The sequence below is a fragment of the Bos javanicus genome, chromosome 12 (assembly GCF_032452875.1).
Source record: "Bos javanicus breed banteng chromosome 12, ARS-OSU_banteng_1.0, whole genome shotgun sequence".
Taxonomy (NCBI): Eukaryota; Metazoa; Chordata; class Mammalia; order Artiodactyla; family Bovidae; genus Bos; species Bos javanicus.
The window spans coordinates 75,396,021-75,415,269 of NC_083879.1; the positions used below are offsets into that span (position 1 = coordinate 75,396,021).

Here is a 19,249-nt window from a genome sequence, read left to right on the forward strand (position 1 = left end):
CCACTTGTTGGCTTATGAAGTAACTCAGTCCATAAAAATCCTCAACCCCATGCCCTGGGGCTGCTCACACGTTCTGAGATGGTCGAGATCTGTCTATAGAATGTGTATCTGTCCCAATAACCTGCTTTCCCTTTACTTTGGCTGGGTCTTGAATTCTTCCCTGGGCAAAGTCAAGAACTTTCACTTGCTGTCCATCCTAAGGACTCCTGACTTTTCACTGTCCAGTAACATCAACATGTGAAAGTGAAGTCTCTCAGTTCTGTCTGACTCTTGCAACCCCAGGGACTGTAGCCTACCAGGCTCCTCTGTCCATGGGATTTTCCAGACAAGAGTACTGGAGTGGGTTGCCATTTCCTTCTCCAGGGGCTCTTCCTCGCCCATGGATCAAATCTGGGTCTCCCGCATTGTGATTGCGCACAGACACTTTACCATCTGAGCCACCAGGGAAGTCCCTGTATATCAATGTGTACAAAGTATTAAAGGATGCTGTCATACTTGATCAGTATTTAGTCAAGATTAAAAACAGGATTTAGATATAAGAGAGAAAAGACATTTTTGCAGGTTGATCAGAGCTGTCACAGAGAGAATAGTTGACAAGGTAAAACCAAGTTGTCCCCTGAAGACACTGGGATGTGTAAACTGGAAAGTTCTAGATTTTGCAGGGAAAAAATTGATTTTTCCCTCTCACAAATTCCTAGTTTAATCCGAGATCCTCTATTTTAAAAGGGAAATGTTTTCCTGGAATTACATCATACATATGGTTAAGTCCCTAAATCTCAAGTTTGTAGCTCAATGAATTTTCACAAAAGGAGCCAACATTTGTAATCTCCACCCAGATCAAGAAACAGAGCATGACCAGCCCCTGAGAAACCCTCCATGAGCCACTTCCAAATCTTTACTCTCTTTCACTGCAGAAACCTCCAGTATTCTAACTGCTAATCACACAGCATACTTTTTTGTGTGTTGGAGTTTTTACTCAACACTACATTTGTGAGATTTATCTATGTAGTTGTTTATAGAAGTAGTTTTTTTTTTTCTTTCTGCATAGCATTCTATTGTATGAATATATCACGTTTTATCCATTCTACCATTGATGGAAATATGGATGTTATCAGTTAATGATTATCACAGATATGCTGCTCCATGCATAATTTTACATCTTTTAGGGATTTATATGGAGACCTTTCTACTGTGTATACCTGGAAGCCGAGCTACAGAAAAATATAGTCTAGATGCCTAGCTTTTAATAAATAGTTGGACTGGGAGACTCTTCTGAAAGGATTTTATGTTTGTGGCCAGTTTGCATTAAGAACGTACATATTGCCGATGTAGAGCGTGGATTTGTGGACACAGCGGGAAAGGAGAGGGTAGGATGAATGGAGAAAGTAGCGTTGGCACATGCACACTCCCGTGTGTAAAACAGATACCAGTGGGAAGCTGCTGTGTGGCACAGGGAGCGCAGTCCGGTGCTCTGTGATGATCTAGAGGGGTGAGATGGGGGGATGGGAGGGAGGCTCACGATGGAAAGGATATATGTATTTATGACTGATTCATGTTGTTGTATGGCAGAAACCAACATGACATTGTAAAGCAATTATCCTCCACTTTTAAAAATTAATTTTTCAAAAAGAACTTATATAGCAAAGAACTATTCAATATTCTGAAATAAACCATAATGGAAAAGAATATGGATATATAAGTGAATATATATATATAACTGAATCACTTTGCTGTACAGCAGACATTAACACAAATTATAAATCACTGATATGTGTGTTAGTCGCTCAGTCATGTGCAACTCTTTTTCGACCTCATGGATTGTAACCCAACAGGCTTCTCTGTCCATGGGATTCTCAGACAAGAGTATTGGAGTGGGTTGCCATTCCCTTCTCCAGAGGATCTTCCCAACCCAGGGATCGAACCCGGGTCTCCTGCATTGAAAGCAGTCTTTACCACTGAGCTACCAGACAAGCCCCCCTAAAATTGCCTATACTTCAATAACAAAAAAATTTTTTTAAGATAATTACAATCCATAGGGTGCTAAAAATAACAAAAATAGAAACAAACAGAAAAAAAAAGATATATCAGTTACTGCTGCTGCTGCTGCTGCTTAAGCACGTCAGTCATGTCTGACTTTGTGACCCCAAGGACAGTAGCCTGCCAGGCTCCTCTGTCCATGGGATTCTCTAGGCAAGAATATCAGAGTGGGTTGCCATGGCGTCCTCCAGGGGATCTTCCTGACCCAGGGATTGAACCCAGGTCTTCTGCACTGCAGGCAGATTCTTTACCACTGAGCCACCAGGGAAGCCCCATCAGTTACTATGTGGGCCATAATAAACAAGACCAGAATCCAGAATCTATTTTGCTGTTGTGATTCATGATTCTGTAGATCAGCAATTTGGTTGGCTAAACCAATAACCTTTTCTGCTGGGGTCACTCCTGTGGCTGCAGCTATCTGATAGCTCAAGGAAGTTCAGTGGGATAAAACATCCTTATTTATGTCTTGGCTGAGCTCTATGTCTCCAGCAGGACAACCTGTGCTTTTCACAGGAAGCAGAATTACAAAGGACGAGAGCTGATGCTGTAGTACTTCCTGAGTCCTAGGCTAGGAGGCTATACAGCATCACTTCTGCTGCATCCCATCGGTCAAAGCAGGCAAGCCCATTCAAGAACAATAAACAGCTCTTTTTGATAAGAGAGCCAGTAAAATATTGTGCCCACTTTTTTTTTCAAGTTCCCATGATCTTCAACCTGACCACAATTACTTATTTTCCTCTCACAGGCAAAATATGCTCACTTCCACCCCAGGAACCCCAAGTGTCTCATCCAATATGGCATCAGGTTCAAAGTCTAAGATCTTACCACCTGTGAAAGTATTAGTTGCTCAGTCATGTCCAACTCTCTGTGACCCTATGGACTGTGGCCTGCCAGGCTCCTCTGTCCGTGGAATTCTCCGGGCAAGGATACTGGAGTGGGTTGCCATGCCCTTCTCCAGGGGATCTTTGCAACCCAAGGATTGAACCTGGCTCTCCTGTGGCAGGCAGATTCTTTACCATCTGAGCTGCCAGGGAAGCCCATTTGGTCCAAATGAGTGCTATCCTCGGGTGCAGCTCCTGTCAGGAAGGACACCTGCCCCCACAAAAAGGCAAGTTTCCCACTCCCCACACACCCAAAATATATTAGGAAGGCAGGGTAACCACAGTAGACGCTCCCATTCAAGGGAGGGGGAGGTTGGGAGGCACATAATAGTCACTGTTCCATGGAAACTCTGAAATATAGCAGGGTACATGGTTACTAGGTCCCCTTGAACCAGAAATAGGAAGGGTCTCTTTTTTTTTTTCTTTTTAAAAAATATTTATTTTTATTTATTTATTTGGCTGTGTCAGGTCTTAGCTGCAGCGTGTGGGATCTTCTGTTATGGCTCACAGACTCCCTAGTTTTGGCCCATGTGCTCAGTAGTTACTGCTCGCAGGCTTAATTGCTCCCTGGCTTGTGGGATCTTAACTCCCCAACAAAGGACTGAACCCGAATCCCCTGCATTGTGAAGCAGATCCTTAACCACTGGACCACCAGGGAAGTCCAAGAAAAGTTTCTTGATCAGGGTCAATCACAGCTCCCTGGGTATTGAACCATCCAATCCATTTTTCTGGAAGCCTCTTGACTCAGCTCCTATCAGAAATGGCCCATTTTGCAGCTGAGTAGGTTTCTCAGTCTGCCTGCTACCTATGTTGACAGCCCAGAGTTTGTTTATTCATTATGAACTGTCTCGGTTCCTTTTAGTCTCAGCTGGCAATGATTTTACCAGCAACACTCTCTTTAAAATTTTGTGGATTTCCTCTGACTCTGATACAGGTCTACTCGGTGGGGCAAAAGTCACATTTACAGTTATTTTTGAGGCCGGTCTCTTTCTATGTTGGGTCATAAATCAGGCAGCAGTCGGACAATGCTCTTTTGTCTCCTAAGAGAGTCTAGCTGACACTGCCTCAAATTGTCCAATGATCTTAAGTGTGACATTACAGCTGTATGCTGGAATTGGACCTTGGCCCCAGGCCTCATTTTATTTTGAGAATCTCATTTGCTATGGACACTGGGCATAATAAACAATTTTATTTTACAGCTGAGCACATCTTGGATACATTATGTTTTTCTCAAAACTGTGCTTGCACATTAAGCAGTTGCATTTTGACCTCGTCCATCTCCTCCTGGTATCTTATCATATGTATCCAGGACCAACAAACTGACACTCACATCATTCTGCCTGGGGGTTTCTTTAGGCAAATCCAAAAGTTTACTAGTAGCATTTCCTATCTTCCAGGTTATTAGAGACAACAGTTGTGTACACTGTTGGGGCACTGCGTAATGCCACATGCCATTACCCACGTTGCTGATGAAGTTTTCTCACTGCTTTTCTAAGCCCCACTAACAGTTGGTTTGCCACTAATCCAGCTTCTACTGAAAGTTTTCTCATCACTGTCTCCTCTTTTTCCAGGGCAGGATAGTTTATTCAGGTGGTAACCTTGAGTGATGGATTAGTATCTCCCCAGGGATAAGGAGCAGGCTTGCTTACTGCTTGCTCTAAAAGCAGTGGATTCCCCAAGCTCAGTGTTTCTCAGCTGCATTCCAAACCCACTGTGTAGAGAGCGCTCATCTGGGCTGTATCGCATCACCCACACAGGACCCAAGGGCAACGAGAACTGAAGCAAATATGCTGATGTGCATGCTGCTTGCTCTTCCATGAATAATAAAGTCCCACATCTCAGCCCCGGGAATCTTTGTCTACTGCCAGCACTCAGGAAACAGTCACAGGCTCGATAATTCGCTTGTAAGTAGGAAAAACCAAATCTCAGATCTAATAGTCTCCATCTCCAGGAGGCATTCTCAGTTTAATTTTCAATAAAACTTAAGTTAACACTACCAAAGGCTGGCCATGACCTGAAAAGAAGTCTCATTTTCCAAAGATAAAAGGGGGAGTAAAAAGAATTTTTTTTTCAAAGTTAAGAACTATATCACAATTCAGAACTGAAAGCAAATCCTGTTGACATCTCTGTACCCATGTTACTTTGTGTCTTCAGAGCTGGCCTGGCCTCAGATCAAAAGACAATATTACAGCATTGTTGAAAATTGTGTATTCTCTTCAAGAAAATGTTCTCTTTTAGGCCATTTATCAATCCAGCAACAGAAAAACTCCAACAACTGGCCAGCTTCAATGATTTACATAATTTCTAAACAAACATAGTCATCTTTTAAGTACTTTTTTGAAAACAATTTCTTGGCCACACCATGCGGCATGTGGGATCTTAGTTCCCCAATCAGTGATCAAATCCACGTGCCCTTCATTGGGTTTGGAGTGTGAAGTTTTAACCGCTGAAACACCAGGGAAGTCCCACGTAAGTCTTTAACTCTGTGATCCCCAAATATGTCTGTCTTGTAAAGCAATAAGTCAAAGGAAGAACAGGGGTATCAGAAGTGGGGAAAAAAGATCAATATCATTCATACAAGAAAGACAAATACTGCATGGCATCACTCAGATGTGAAATTTTGAAAATTCAAATTCATAGAAACAGAGAGTAGATTGGTGGTACCAGGGGTTGGGGGGTTGGGAGAAATGGGGAGATGCTGGTCAAATGGTACAAAACTCCAGTTGTAAGATGAATAGATCTTAAGAATTAGATTTGAGGATATAATGTGCAACCTGGTGACTATAGTTAACCAAAGTGTATTGCATACTTGAATGAACTTACTTACAAAGCAGAAACAGACTCACAGACTTTGAGAACAAGCTTATGGTTGCCAGGGGGAAGGATAGCAGGGAGGGGATAGTTAGAGAGTTTGGGATGGGCGTGTACACACTGCTATATTTGAAATGGATCACCAACAAGGACCTACTGTACAGCACAGGGAACTCTGCTCAATGTTATGTGGCAGCCTGGATGGGAGGGGAGTTTGGGGGAGAATGACTACATGTATATGTAGGGCTGAATCCCTTTGCTGTTCACTTGAAACTATCACAACATTGTTTGTTAATCGGCGATATCCCAGTACAAAATAAAAAGTTTAAAAAAGTGTATTGTATACTTGAAAGTTTGCTAAAAGAGTAAGTGTTCTCACCACAAGAGAAAAAAAGACTTAAAAAAAACTATGTGAGGTGTTAGACGTGGTAACTAATACTATTGAGGCAATCATTTCACTAGAAATATGTATATCAAGTCACTGCATCACACATCTTAAAACTTGCTGCTGCTGCTGCTGCTAAGTCGCTTCAGTCGTGTCCGACTCTGTGCGACCCCATAGACGGCAGCCCACCAGGCTCCCCCGTCCCTGGGATTCTCCAGGCAAGAACGCTGGAGTGGGTTGCCATTTCCTTCTCCAATGCAGGAAAGTGAAAAGTGGAAGTGAAGTCCCTCAGTTGTGTCCGACTCCTAGCGACCCCATGGACTGCAGCCTACCAGGCCCCTCTGTCCATGGGATTTTCCAGGCAAGAGTACTGGAGTGGGGTGCCATCGCCTTCTCCATTATATGTCAATTATATCTCAATAAAGTTGTGGGGAAATTCATGGATCACTTACCATACGCCAAGAAACTGTAAAAAGTTCTTTTACTGACACTGATGTGAAACTTTATTATGCCTGTTGTTGTTTTAATCTTCTAAGAAATAGCATAGCTTAGTGCCTGAGATCACAGGCTCTGGAACCAGACACCTGGGTTCACAGCGTAGCTGGCTGGTAATTAGCTCTGAAAGGACAGGTGTGTTATTTAGCTTCTCTAGGCTTTGTTGCTTCATCTGTAAAATGGGGGAAATACTGGCTGTGAATTCACTGGGGCATTGTGTTGAATTAAAAGAGTGAGACATGTAAAGTGCTTTTCTCAGGGCAAAGATGAGTAAGTGAAGAGGATGAGAGAGGAAATTGCTCCAACATGCAGGATTAAGAATGACAATTTGCAGGACACCCTGAAAATCCAGAAGACTGAGACATCTTTAATGCCTGAATTTCTGGATAATGATAAACGGACTCTGGAAGCATCTTTCTATAATCTAGGAATCTAGTTTCTTTGATCTTGGGTTCTAGTCTCCATAACTGTGAGACATTACATTTCTGTTGTTTAAGCTTCTCAGTTTGTAGTACCTCATAGTGGAAGCTCTAGAAAACAAATACCAAATACTACGGCAATTCTGTCATTGTCTTTTTTTTTAATTGAGATATAATTAATTTACAGCGTTATTAGTTTCAAGTGTACAGGAGAGTGATTCGATTATACATACATATATTCTTTTTCAGATTCTTTTTCCATTATAGGTTATTGCAAGATATTGAGTATTATTCCCCATGTATTTTCTTTTCTAATCAAAGTAAGACATAGCACTGAAAGGCATTATAACAAGTAACAACTTCCTGCCCCATCCTTCCCCTCTCTCAGGGCAATTCTTTTAAACGACCCTTTTAAGTCGAACAGAGAAGTAGAAATATCGTATGACATCGTTTATATATGGAGTCTAAAAAGAAATTATATAAATGAGCTTGTAAAAACAGAAAGAGACTCACAGTCAGAGACGGAATTTATGGTTGTTGGGGGAAGGACAGGGGGAAGGGACAGTTAGGGAGTTTGGGATCGACATGTATACACTGCTATATTTTAAATGGGTGACCAACAAGGTTCCCAGGTGACTCAGTGGTAAAGAATCCGCCTGCCAATGCAGGAGACATGAATTCAATCCCTGGGTTGGGAAGATGCCTTGGAGTAGGAAATGGCAACCCACTCCAGTATTCTTGCCCGGGAAATCCCATGGACAGAGAAGCCTGGTTGACTACAGTCCACGGGGTCGTGGAGAATCGGATACAACTAAGTGACTAAGCATGAATAGGGGAGTAATAGCTCAACATACTAAGCTCAGTGCTCTTCCTTTCATCTTTTTTTCTTATACCACACAATTGTTTTATAATCTCTTTTCATGAGGACAAGATCTCTACCTGTCTACAAATTTTTGCAAACATGGAACAGTTATTTTAAAAGCCAAAACATTTTTTTCCTCCTTCTGTCCTTTCTTTCTTCCTTCATTTTTTTTTCTTTTTTTCTTCTTTTTTTGGAAAGAGTCAAAAAGCAAAGCTCTGAAGATACCACTGGTAAAGTTTATCTTTAAACAAGACCTGGGAGGAAGTTAGGTTTTTCTGGCTGAGGATGAGAACTCTGGGGGGTAGTGAAGAGGTAGGTCCCCCATTCCTGGGGGTTCCTTTCCTCAAGGAGCAGAGTCTCCTCAGGATAGCCTGGCCCCTCCAGGTGAGCATCTTTGGTCTTGGTTCCCGGAAGTTAGGCTGGGAGCTGGGTCAAAGTTAGCAACCACCACTGCCATTTGGGAGCGCTTCCTATTGCAGTGCTAAGAAGCTGCAGTGGTTTTGTTGTATCCCTAGAGGGCCTCCCAGCAGCAGCCAGTGATGTGTCAGGTGACCCTCAGCAGGAGGGACTCCTGTGAGCAGCTTCAGACTTTGTACAGCCCATCCAGAATCACTCAGGGCCCAGGACACAGGTCTGTGTCTGACTCTATGTGACTATATGGACTGCAGCCCACCAGGCTCCTCTGTCCATGGGATTCCCGGGCAAGGCTATGGGAAGGGGTTGCCATTTCCCTCTCCAGGGGATCTTCCAGACTCAGGGATCAAACTGGAGCCTCTTGCATCTCCTGCATTGGCAGGTGTATTCTTTACCACTGAGCTACCTGGGAAGCCCCTTTGTGTCCCTAAGTGTATCCCGATTCTTGAGCAAAATACCAGCTGTCTTCAAGGTTTGCTTTAAGGATGCAATAACCAACCTGGAAGTATCCATAACAGAGTCAACCTCAGCTGTATGGAGGTTTGTTTTCTTAGGCAGGCCCATCTCTAACTCCAATTACACAGGAATTGGGGGAGTGCTATCGCCATCTGTACAAAGTGTTCTATTTGCTGATAAGTAGCTTGAAAGAGAGGGAAAAGAAACACCAGTCACCTCATTGTGTGACTGTAAGTAATGAGGTTGGTTCTCCTGAAAGATGGCCATCTGACTCTGAACAAAATTCCCCACAGAGGAGGATCCATGCAATTTTGAGCACTGCCGTCACTGGGAAAAGCACGCAGACTCCCTACTTTGAAGATGAGCCCTTACTTAGGTGTGTGAACTCTAGTGACTGTTGTTCGGTTTTCTAAGTCTCTTTATGATGTAATTGACCTCCTGAGTATTACGAAACATTTGTGATTGTTTAAGGTGCTTTAAATGAAGTTTATGTTTCTCAGAAATCATTAGACCCACAAAAAAGTCTACCTGGACTGTAAAATGTTTATTTTTACATTTTTATTTAATCACCGCTTCCATCACAAGGCAACAAATGACATCAGTATTTCCTGAGTAAATACCAGGTAACTGCATTTTTATAGGCAGTGAGATGTTACAAAGGAGAAATTAGACATGATCGCTTGACCTCTGGTTTCTGAGATCTGACCAGAAAGATAAGACAACAGTGAAATCAACAGAGAAGTGGGGGAGGAAGGGTCAACTAGAAATATGTTTAACCATTTTTTATAATTAACGTCGATTTTTTACAAGGCCAAATTTGCAAGGAAGATATTTTGTTGACTTTTTTATGTTCTTCTTAGCTTTGTTCACATTTATCATGATTTCATTATGCTTTTATTTTCACGCGTATTTTATTTTTTACTATGCCATATTCACTATTTTTAAAAAAAATTTATTTGGCTGTGCCAGGTCTCAGTTATAACATATGGATCTTGTTCTCAAACCAGGGATGGAACCCAGGAACCCAGGGAGTTCAGAGTCTTAGCCACTGGACCACCAGGGAAGTCCCTTTATTTGTTTTAAGAGGAGATGATGAGATCGAAGTAAAATGGGCCGCCCTAAAAATTAGGCGCCATAAATATTCTCCAAGGAAAGAATTCTTTCAATGACAGCATTTTTGTTTCAATTTATAAATATACAAACGGCTGTTAAAATCTTTGCATTACAATATTTGCTCATGTACTCATCAATGGGAACATTGCTTAGAGAGAGGTATGTAGGTTACATGAAGCCCATTTGACTTAAAAGGAAATGTGCACGAGGGGGTCGTGTGACTTCTCCAAACTCTCACCATGAGTCATAAAAGCAGAAATCAAGTTTCCTGACTTGGTCTTCCGCTGCGTCCACTTCATACTGTGTTCACTGATTTTAAAACGCAGCCACTTCAATCCGTTTTTAGGTTCTTTGCAGAGCTGGTTATAGTTATGCCTTCAGTGGCTCAGGAAAATATCCATATTTTATGTGTCTAGTTTTCTCACAGGACACTGACATCTTCACAGGACTTCAGAGCTGCAGTGAGTCCCTGAGACCTAGTCCAATACTCTCATTTTATAGATTGGGAATCTGAGGCCCAGAGTGGTTCAGAAGCTCCAGGAGAGCAGATGCTCCAAGGTAAACAATGGTGTAGAAATGGATCCTATGAAAAAAGGTGAAAGGCGCCAACATTGCTTCCTCCAAACAGCTAGTCAAATATGACCTCTGAGTATTAGAAGTGTCATGATTCAGGAAGTTTAATAAGGAAGTTGTTTCCCTCTCTCTGTCTCTACCAAACACAAAAGGGAATAAGTTTTGCTTAGAGTGAGCAAAAAAAAAGAATGAGAATAAATATAAAAAAGCATTTTCTGGCAGCCAGAATGATTAATAAAGCTGAGATACGAAACCTAGAAATACAGTTCACCTACTGCACGATTCCCCTATAGAAGGTGTCAAAGTCAATGGTTGTTAGTATCATATAGTCACTGTTGTGCAATGGTAAACATAATCCATTTTAGAACATTGTCATCAACTCAGGAAAAACCCATACCCTTTAGTTTTCGCTCACCGTCCCCTCCTTTCTCCTAGCTATGCTGCTGCTGCTGCTAAGTTGCTTCAGTCGTGTCCAACTCTGTGCGACCCCATAGACGGCAGCCCACCAGGCTCCCCCGTCCCTGGGATTCTCCAGGCAAGAACACTGGAGTGGGTTGCCATTTCCTTCTCCAATGCAGGAAAGTGAAAAGTGAAAGTGAAGTCGCTCAGTCGTGTCCGACTCGTAGCAACCCCATGGACTGCAGCCTACCAGGCTCCTCCGTCCATGGGATTTTCCAGGCAAGAGTACTGGAGTGGGGTGCCATCTCCTAGCCATAGGCAACCCCTAATCTACTTTGTCTTTACAGATTGATCTATTCTAAACATTTCATGTAAGCAGAATCTTATAATACGTGATCTTTTGTGACTATCTTCTTTCCTTAGCATCAAGTTTTCAAAGTTCAATGTTGTAGCATGTATCAGTTCTTCATTCCTTTTTTAAGTATTTATTCTTTATTTAGTTTTGGCTGTGCTGGGTCTTAGTTGCTGCACATGGGCTTTCTCTAGTTGTGTCAAGCAGGGGCTACTCTCTAGCTGCGGCATGCAGATTTCTTACTGTGGTGGCTTCTCTTGTTGCAGAGCGCGGCTCTAGGCACTTCGGCTCAGTAGTTGTGGCTCCCGGGCTGCCGAGTGCAGGCGTGGTTAGTGTGGCTCACGGGCTTAGTAGCCCTGTGACATGTGGGATGTACCCAGACCAGAAATCGAACCAGCATTGCAAGGTGGTTTCTCAACCACTGGACCACCAGGGACGCCCTCTTCATTCCTTTTCATTGCCAAAATAATACTCTATTGCATGGATATACCACATTTTGCTTATCTGTTCATCGGTTGACAGGTATTTGAGTTGTTTCCAACTCTGGCCTTTGTGAATAATGCTGCTGAAAACATCCATCTGCCAGTTCTTGTGAGGACAGCTGTTGTTATTTCTCTTGGGTATGTACCAAGATTGTGGAACTGCTGGGTCAAATGATAACAAGTACATTTAACTTTTTAAGGAACTGCAAGATGGTTTTACAAAGTGGCTGCCCTGTTTTCACTCTCACCAGTCGTGTAAGAGGGTTTCAATTTCTCTGCATTCTCACCAACATTGTTATCATGACTTTTTGATGCTGGCCATTTTAGTGGGTGTGAAGTGATATCTCATTGTGGTTTTGATTCTTATTTCTCTAATGGTTAATGATATGGAGCATCTTTTCATGTGTTTATTGGTAATCTGTGTGTCATCTTTGGAGAAAGTTCTATTCAGATCCTTTGCTCATGAAAAAAAAAATTGACAGGTCAAGTGCAGATTAGATTCTTAGTCTCTGGGTTGCTTCAGATCAGATCCTCTATTATATAAAAGTCCTAGTTGCATGAATTTGAATTGTTCCAACTCTGGTTCCATGAATCTACAATTTGGAAGAACTTCTGTATTTTAAGTTTGAATTTTATAGAAGGAAAGATGAGGAATAAAATGTTGCAAAAGGTCCCCACTTCCTACAGAGATGAACTTTCGAGTTAGAAGAGCTATGGAGACACCTTTCAGGAAACTCCTCAGTTTGTGTCCTGCAAAACAGGTTTTCCATATCGGTGCAAAACCTGGCCCAGAAAGGAGCCAGTGGGCAGATGTGCTTAACTTCCCATGGCCTTTGAAAAAAATAAACCCAGTTTTTGTCTGAATTACATTATGGGGTGATCCATCTTCAACCAGCTAAGAGGGTAGCTACATTGTTCCACCAAATGTATGATGTAGCATGAAAATATACATCCCAAGAAAAGCAATTCAACAGGGTCTCATTATAGACATGCTCATGAAAGGTGCAGTCTTGGCAGGGAAAGCCAGCACTTTGCTTCCAGTCCTTTCCCTTCCTCTGAGTTCTTATGTCACTTAATTTAAAGATGAACATTTAGGCCCTTCCCTGGGGTCCAATAGTTAGGACTCCATACTGCCACTGCAGGGGGCACAGGTTCAATCCTGGGTTGCAGAACCTGGATCCTGCAGCCACACAGTGTGGTCAAAAAAATTTTTTTTTAATTTTTTTAATAAAGATGAACATTTAAATTTGTTTTAATTATTTTTTTTAGGTCTGCAGGCTCTGCATTCCTATGTACCAGGTTGTGAGTGCGTAGATGTAGTAGTTTGAGGTTTGAGAATTTAGGGTAAAAAGATGTGACCTGGGGCCAGTGAAGGCACCACAGTTGATCATTTAAACACAGTATGAGCTCACTGAATATTTAAGAATGAGTGACAGGAATTTTTATTTTTTCGAGAACAGAAGATATTTACATTATCCATCACTAATATGTCCGTCACCATCTCAAATAGAATTTAAGTGGTGAAGGCTACATGAACAGCTTAAAGGATTCAAACCTATTGTTGAGTGAAAAAGGACACCATATCTAAGTAATCATTAGAAGGTTTACATTTTAAAAAGAAGAAGGGATTGTGGTGTTTTCTGATTATCCAAAATTCTTATGGCTCATTTTGTGTCTAAACATGATGCATGCATGCTCAGGCACTTCAGTCATATTGACTCTTTGCCACCCTATGGACTGTAGCCTGCCAGGCTCCCCTGCCCGTGGAATTTTTTCAGGCAAGAATACTGGAGCGGGTTTCCATGCCCTCCCTCAGAGGATCTTCATAACCCAGAGATCGAACCCACATCTCCTGCATTGCAGGCAGAATCTTTACCAATGAGCCACCCGGGAAGCCCTTGCCTAACATGGACTGCTGCTGCTGCTGCTAAGTTGCTTCAGTCGTGTCTGACTCTGTGCGACCCCATAGACGGCAGCCCACCAGGCTTCCCCATCCCTGGGATTCTCCAGGCAAGAACACTGGAGGGGGTTGCCATTTCCTTCTCCAATGTAGGAAAGTGAAAAGTGAAAGTGAAGTCGCTCAGTCATGTCCGACTCTTAGCGACCCCATGGATTGCAGCCTACCAGTCTCGGTCCATGGGATTTTCTAGGCAAGAGCACTGGAGTGGCTTGCCATTGCCTTCTCCACTAACATGGACTAGAAGGCAAATAAAGCCATAATGCAAAGCATCCACCCCAAGCCCTCTATACCTGATTTTCTAGCCTACCCTTACCTCTATGATGCTCCCTACTCAACTATTTTTCCATCAGTTGCACCTACTGATGAAGAAATCAATAGACAGTTCCCAGATTACAGTCTTTGGTATTGGTTTGAAATGCCCAAAGGTCAGCCAGGGCAGCCAAGGTCAGCCAGCAACTGGTCACTTTCCCAGGGGCTGGAGGAATGGCTGAGATTCACTCCTTTAATATGTTCGTCATACGTCTTACGATCACCTTGTAATCAAGCATTGATTCTTAATCTGTATAACTTCTGATTTTGGACTCTTGGTAGGATCCTCAAGCAAAATGCCATGAGGACACCTCACAGACATGAGCCCTGCTCAGGAGCCAAAACATTAGAACAAATAACACGTGATGGAACTGAGGACAAAGAAGTGGGAAATTGGCACCAAAAAACTTTCAGGATTGGCAGGGAGACCTTGAAAGTGCTGCGACCGAACATTTTACCAAGGGGAAAAAAAAAGTGACCTTTACAAAGGGGTGTGCATGTGTTTTATGAAAAAATTTTATAAACTGAAAATGTTTTCAGTCATTACTGATGAAAATTAAGAAACAGAAGAAATACTAAACACAGTGAAACTAGGTCATCAAGGATAATCTAGGCCAAATTTGATTAATATATCATATAAGAACTTAAAACTACAGACCAAAATGCCATATGCTTATTTAACAGGGCACTGCCTTCTGCTTCTATATAAATTTGTCTCTATCTACTTGAGAAATCAGTTTCTCTTTTCAGTACTGAGTAGTAGAATAGAAGTGAAATCCTAGGTCAAGAAGCTAAGTAGTTTCAAAACTGAAGTTGTTGATATATTTGGAGTCTGAGTAACCCCCAACCGCATGAGTTGTCCCTTCCATGGCTTTGGGAACAGTTGGGTCAGCTAATAACAACTGAACGGCTGAACTGCCTGGGAAGCCTGTATGGTGGGCAAGTTGAACGGGGCCAGCAGCGTGGCACTGCTGACCTGCAACGGGTCACAATGGTAGTCAGCGGTCTCCATGGTAACGTCTCTGAGCCATGAGGTCGGAACTGTGGGATTAATGACATCCCACGACTGGAGCAACCATAGTGCTGAGAACAGCTTTGACTACGGTAAGTCATCCCTGGACCTGAGATATAAATGAAAAACTGGAAGAACTCAATTCATACTGAGGACAAATGCAGGAGATTCTGGAGGGCAAGTCTTTCGTGTGAGATCCTGCAGGGTCTTTTCACTGTCTCCCCATTTGCGGTCCCCACAGTGGTACCAACAAGGGAGGAAAGGCCAGAAAAAGTGATTCTGAGAATGGATTAGACAGAAACCAAGAAAGAAAGAATGTGAATTCTGTGACCGCAAGTTATTCCTTGAAACTGTGTCTTAAATTAGCTGTTGACCGCCTTTGTGTATTTAAGGAAGCATCATTTGGTTAGAGTTGCCCAAAAGAATGTAGACCATTGCCCGAGTGATCTGGGTGGCCATCCTGAAAGAGTTGGAAATGCGTTTTTGTTTCATTTAGGTGGTTCCGGGAAGAAACTTTTCCAGGACCTATGTATGGGTACGGCTGTTTCCCCTGATCAGTATCCTTGCAGCACCCAAGTAAGACTAAAATTATCAGATATATTTTGTTCTATCTCTGGCCACTGCTAACTGCATTCTTTGTTTCCTTTATAACAAAAAGTATCTACTCTTTTCTTCTACAGTGACGATATTCATTTCTTGATCATTTCACCTTCCAGTCATTGATAGATTGCAATCCAAGTCACCAGGATTTTCCACCTGACTTTCCCACAGGAAAATAAGCACTTAAAAGCAGTTTGACTCTTAGCGTCTTTCATTTCTCAAGCATCTCAAGAAAAGCTCTGTTTAAAATCTTTAGAATTTCCATCCTAGGCCTCTATACATTCTGGCTGCTTCCTCTCAGAGGCTAAGGACACATTATTTTCATTTTCAGGGACTATAGGCTAGTAAAGGAGGGATAACATAATTCATTTTCACTGCGGGAAAAGTAAATCACTTAGTAGTCAAAAGACTACTTACTTGATGGACTACCTTACTTAACTGTTTCTCTGAGAACTTAATCCCCTAACAAGGTATATGAAGTTGCTGAGTCGTGTCTGACTCTTTGCTATCCCATGGACTATAGCCTACCAGGCTCCTCCATCCATGGAATTTTTCAGGCAAGAGTACTAGAGTGGGTTGCCATTTTCTTCTCCAGGGGATCTTCCCAACCCAGGGATCAAACCCAGGTCTCCCACATTGCAGGCAGACGCTTTACCATCTGAGCCACCAGGGAAGCCCAGCAAGGTATAAAAAAAGCCAAAATTACAAAGAAAATTATTAGATACAGGTGACTTGTCAATGGCAATTCTCTTATTATTTAAAGTTCTAATTTAGGCCTCCCTAAACACTTTTGCTCCACGTTTTTATATGTGTTTAAACATATATATGTTGGAACCTCCGTAAACTAGCAGTGAGAGGCAGCTTTATGCTGGAGCATTGTGTCTGCACCTGCTTAAACGTTTGGAACGCAATTAGGAAGCCCTCAGTGAAAAATATCTGAGAAGCCAAATAGTAGTAAAGTTCATGCACGGGACTCTACAGAAAATATACTCGGTTTTCCCTATTTCATATACCATTTAATATACTCGGTTATTTGGTCTCCAGAGTCCACAGCAAACCAAACGATGAGAGCAGCTGACAAGGAGAGACGGCTGTCATTTTATGTCGGCAGCTATGAAAAGTGGCAGACCTGTGTTCAATCCCTGGGTCGGGAAGATCCTCTGAAGAAGGAAATGGCAACCCACTCCAGGACTCTAGCCTGGAGAATCCCAGGGACAGAGAAGCCTGGCAGGCTAAAGTCCATGGGGTCGCAAAGAGTCGGACATGACTGAGCAACTGTTACTCACACACTCACTCATAAGAAGTGGCAGCTGAACTGACAGGAAAAATGAAAAAGAGAAAACTTCTAAAAGCCAGGCAGATATAAGACCTCAAATTCCAGAGGTGCAGAACAACTTTGTTTCAGGACAAGCACCTCTAAGTGCCCTCTGTAGTCATCTGTTTCAACAACAGAGAGATAACTGACTTAATTATCCTCAAAGCTTGGTGCTGGAAAGATTTCTTGGGACTCGGCCCAACTCTCCCAATTCACAGATGAAGAGGTGGAGGCCTAGGGAAGCTCCAGGGGCCCAGGTCAGCATTGTAGCTGGTTAGTAGTGGAGCTGTAGTTGGAACCAGTTTTATTCTGACCCCAATACACGTTTTTCTTGACAAAATGGTTGAAGCCTCATTGGTTAAAGATGAGGATTGACTGAGATAAAGTATAGAAAGTTCACACAAAAACAGAAAGAAATTGAAATCTTGTTAGCTATTATTATGAATTTTTAAATCTGATCTAAAAGACTCTGATGTTGGGAGGGATTGGGGGCAGGAGGAGAAGGGGACGACGGAGGATGAGATGGCTGGATGGCATCACCGACTCGATGGACAAGAGTTTGGGTGAACTCCGGGAGTTGGTGATGGACAGGGAGGCCTGGAGTGCTGCAATTCATGGGGTTTCGAAGAGTCAGACACGACTGAGCGACTGAACTGAACTGAAACAATGGTTGAGCATTTTTAATACGAATCTTTTAAATATTGTTTCTTCTTCTGAAAATTAATTTCCATGAAGCAACCCATTCTTGGGTGCTAAAATGTCACCTCTTCAGAAAGGTTCTCCCTTGATCACCCTGTTAAAAAAACAGTGCCTCTTTCTTTTACTTTCTATCTCCTTACCTTGGTTTAATATGTCTTATAACCTACCACCATAAGAAGTTATATATCAGTTCAGTTCAGTTGTACAGTCATGTCCGACTCTTTGCAACCCCATGGACTGCAGCACTCCAGGCTTCCCTAGAGTTGGCTTAACCAACTTCCGGAGCTTGCTCAAACTCATGTCCATTAAGTCGGTGATGCCATCCAACCATCTCATCCTCTGTCATCCCCTTCTCCTCCTGCCATCAGTGGTTTCCAGCTTCAGGGTCTTTTCCAATGAGTCAGTTCTTTGCATCAGGCAGCCAAAGTATTGGAGCTTCAGCATCAGTCCTTCTAATGAATATTCAGGACTGATCTCCTTTAAGATTGGTTGGATCTCCTTGCAGTCCAAGGGACTCTCAAGAGTCTTCTCCAACACCTCAGTTCAAAAGCATCAATTCTTTGGTGCTCAGCTTTTTTCCATAACTTTGACTAGATGGACCTTTGTTGGCAAAGTGATGTCTCTGCTTTTTAATATGCTGTCTAGGTTGGTCATAGGTTTTCTTCCAAAGAGCAAGCATCTTTTAATTTCATGACTGCAGTTAGCATCTGCAGTGATTTTGGGAGCCCAAGAAAATAAAGTCTGTCACTGTTTCCATTGTTTCCCCATCTACTTGCCATGAAGTGATGGGACCAGATGCCATGATCTTCGTTTCTTGAATATTGAGTTTAAAGCCAGCTTTTTCATTCTCCTTTTTCACTTTCATCAAAAGGCTCTTTACTTCTTTTTCACTTTCTGCCATAAGGGTGGTATCATCTGCGTATCTGAGGTTATTGATATTTCTCCTGGCAATCTTGATTCCAGCTTGTACTTCATCCAGCCTGGCATTTCACATGGTGTACTCTGCATATCAGTTAAATTAGCAAAGTGACAATATACAGCCTTGATGTACTTCTTTCCCAATTTATATATATATATATATATGTGTGTGTGTGTGTGTGTGTATACACAAATATATACATATATATATATATATATATATATATATATATATATATACAAACACACATATATATAAAGGCTTTCCTGGTGGCTCAGTGGTAAAGAATCTGCCTGCCAATGCAGGAGACAGAGATTCAGTTCCTGGGTTGGGAAGATCCCCTGGAGAAGGAAATGACAAACCACTCTAGTATTCTTGCTTGGGAAATCCCATGGACAGAGGAGACTGATGGGCTATAGTCCACGGGGCCACAAAGAGACACACGACTGAGCCACTGAACTGAACAATAAATTATACACACACACACACACACACACAAATGTAACTTATTATAACAAGCCTAAATTGTAACATATAACGAAATCCCTTTATAATGATGGTGTTTATATATAAGTACCAATATTCCCACCTTAAACTGAGTTCTATCAAGATTTTCTATCTGTAGTTAGGTTTTAAGAGGAAATATTTGGGCTGTGGTAGAGGTGAATTCATGTAACACAAGAATTCTTTTTTTTTTTAATTTATTTTAATTGGAGGCTAATTACTTTACAATATTGTAGTGGTTTTTGCCATACA

At 42.1% G+C, this 19,249-nt stretch overlaps 1 protein-coding gene across 1 annotated transcript in view; it reads left to right on the top strand.

The window, feature by feature from the left end:
- The first annotated feature begins 15,456 nt into the window (after positions 1 to 15,456).
- Positions 15,457 to 19,249, top strand: part of IPO5 (importin 5) — a 58,741-nt gene continuing 54,948 nt past the window's right edge. Inside the window, exon 1 of the mRNA XM_061435248.1 lies at positions 15,457 to 15,536. The gene's annotated coding sequence lies outside the window, so the exon portion shown is untranslated. The remainder of the gene's footprint in view (positions 15,537 to 19,249) is intronic.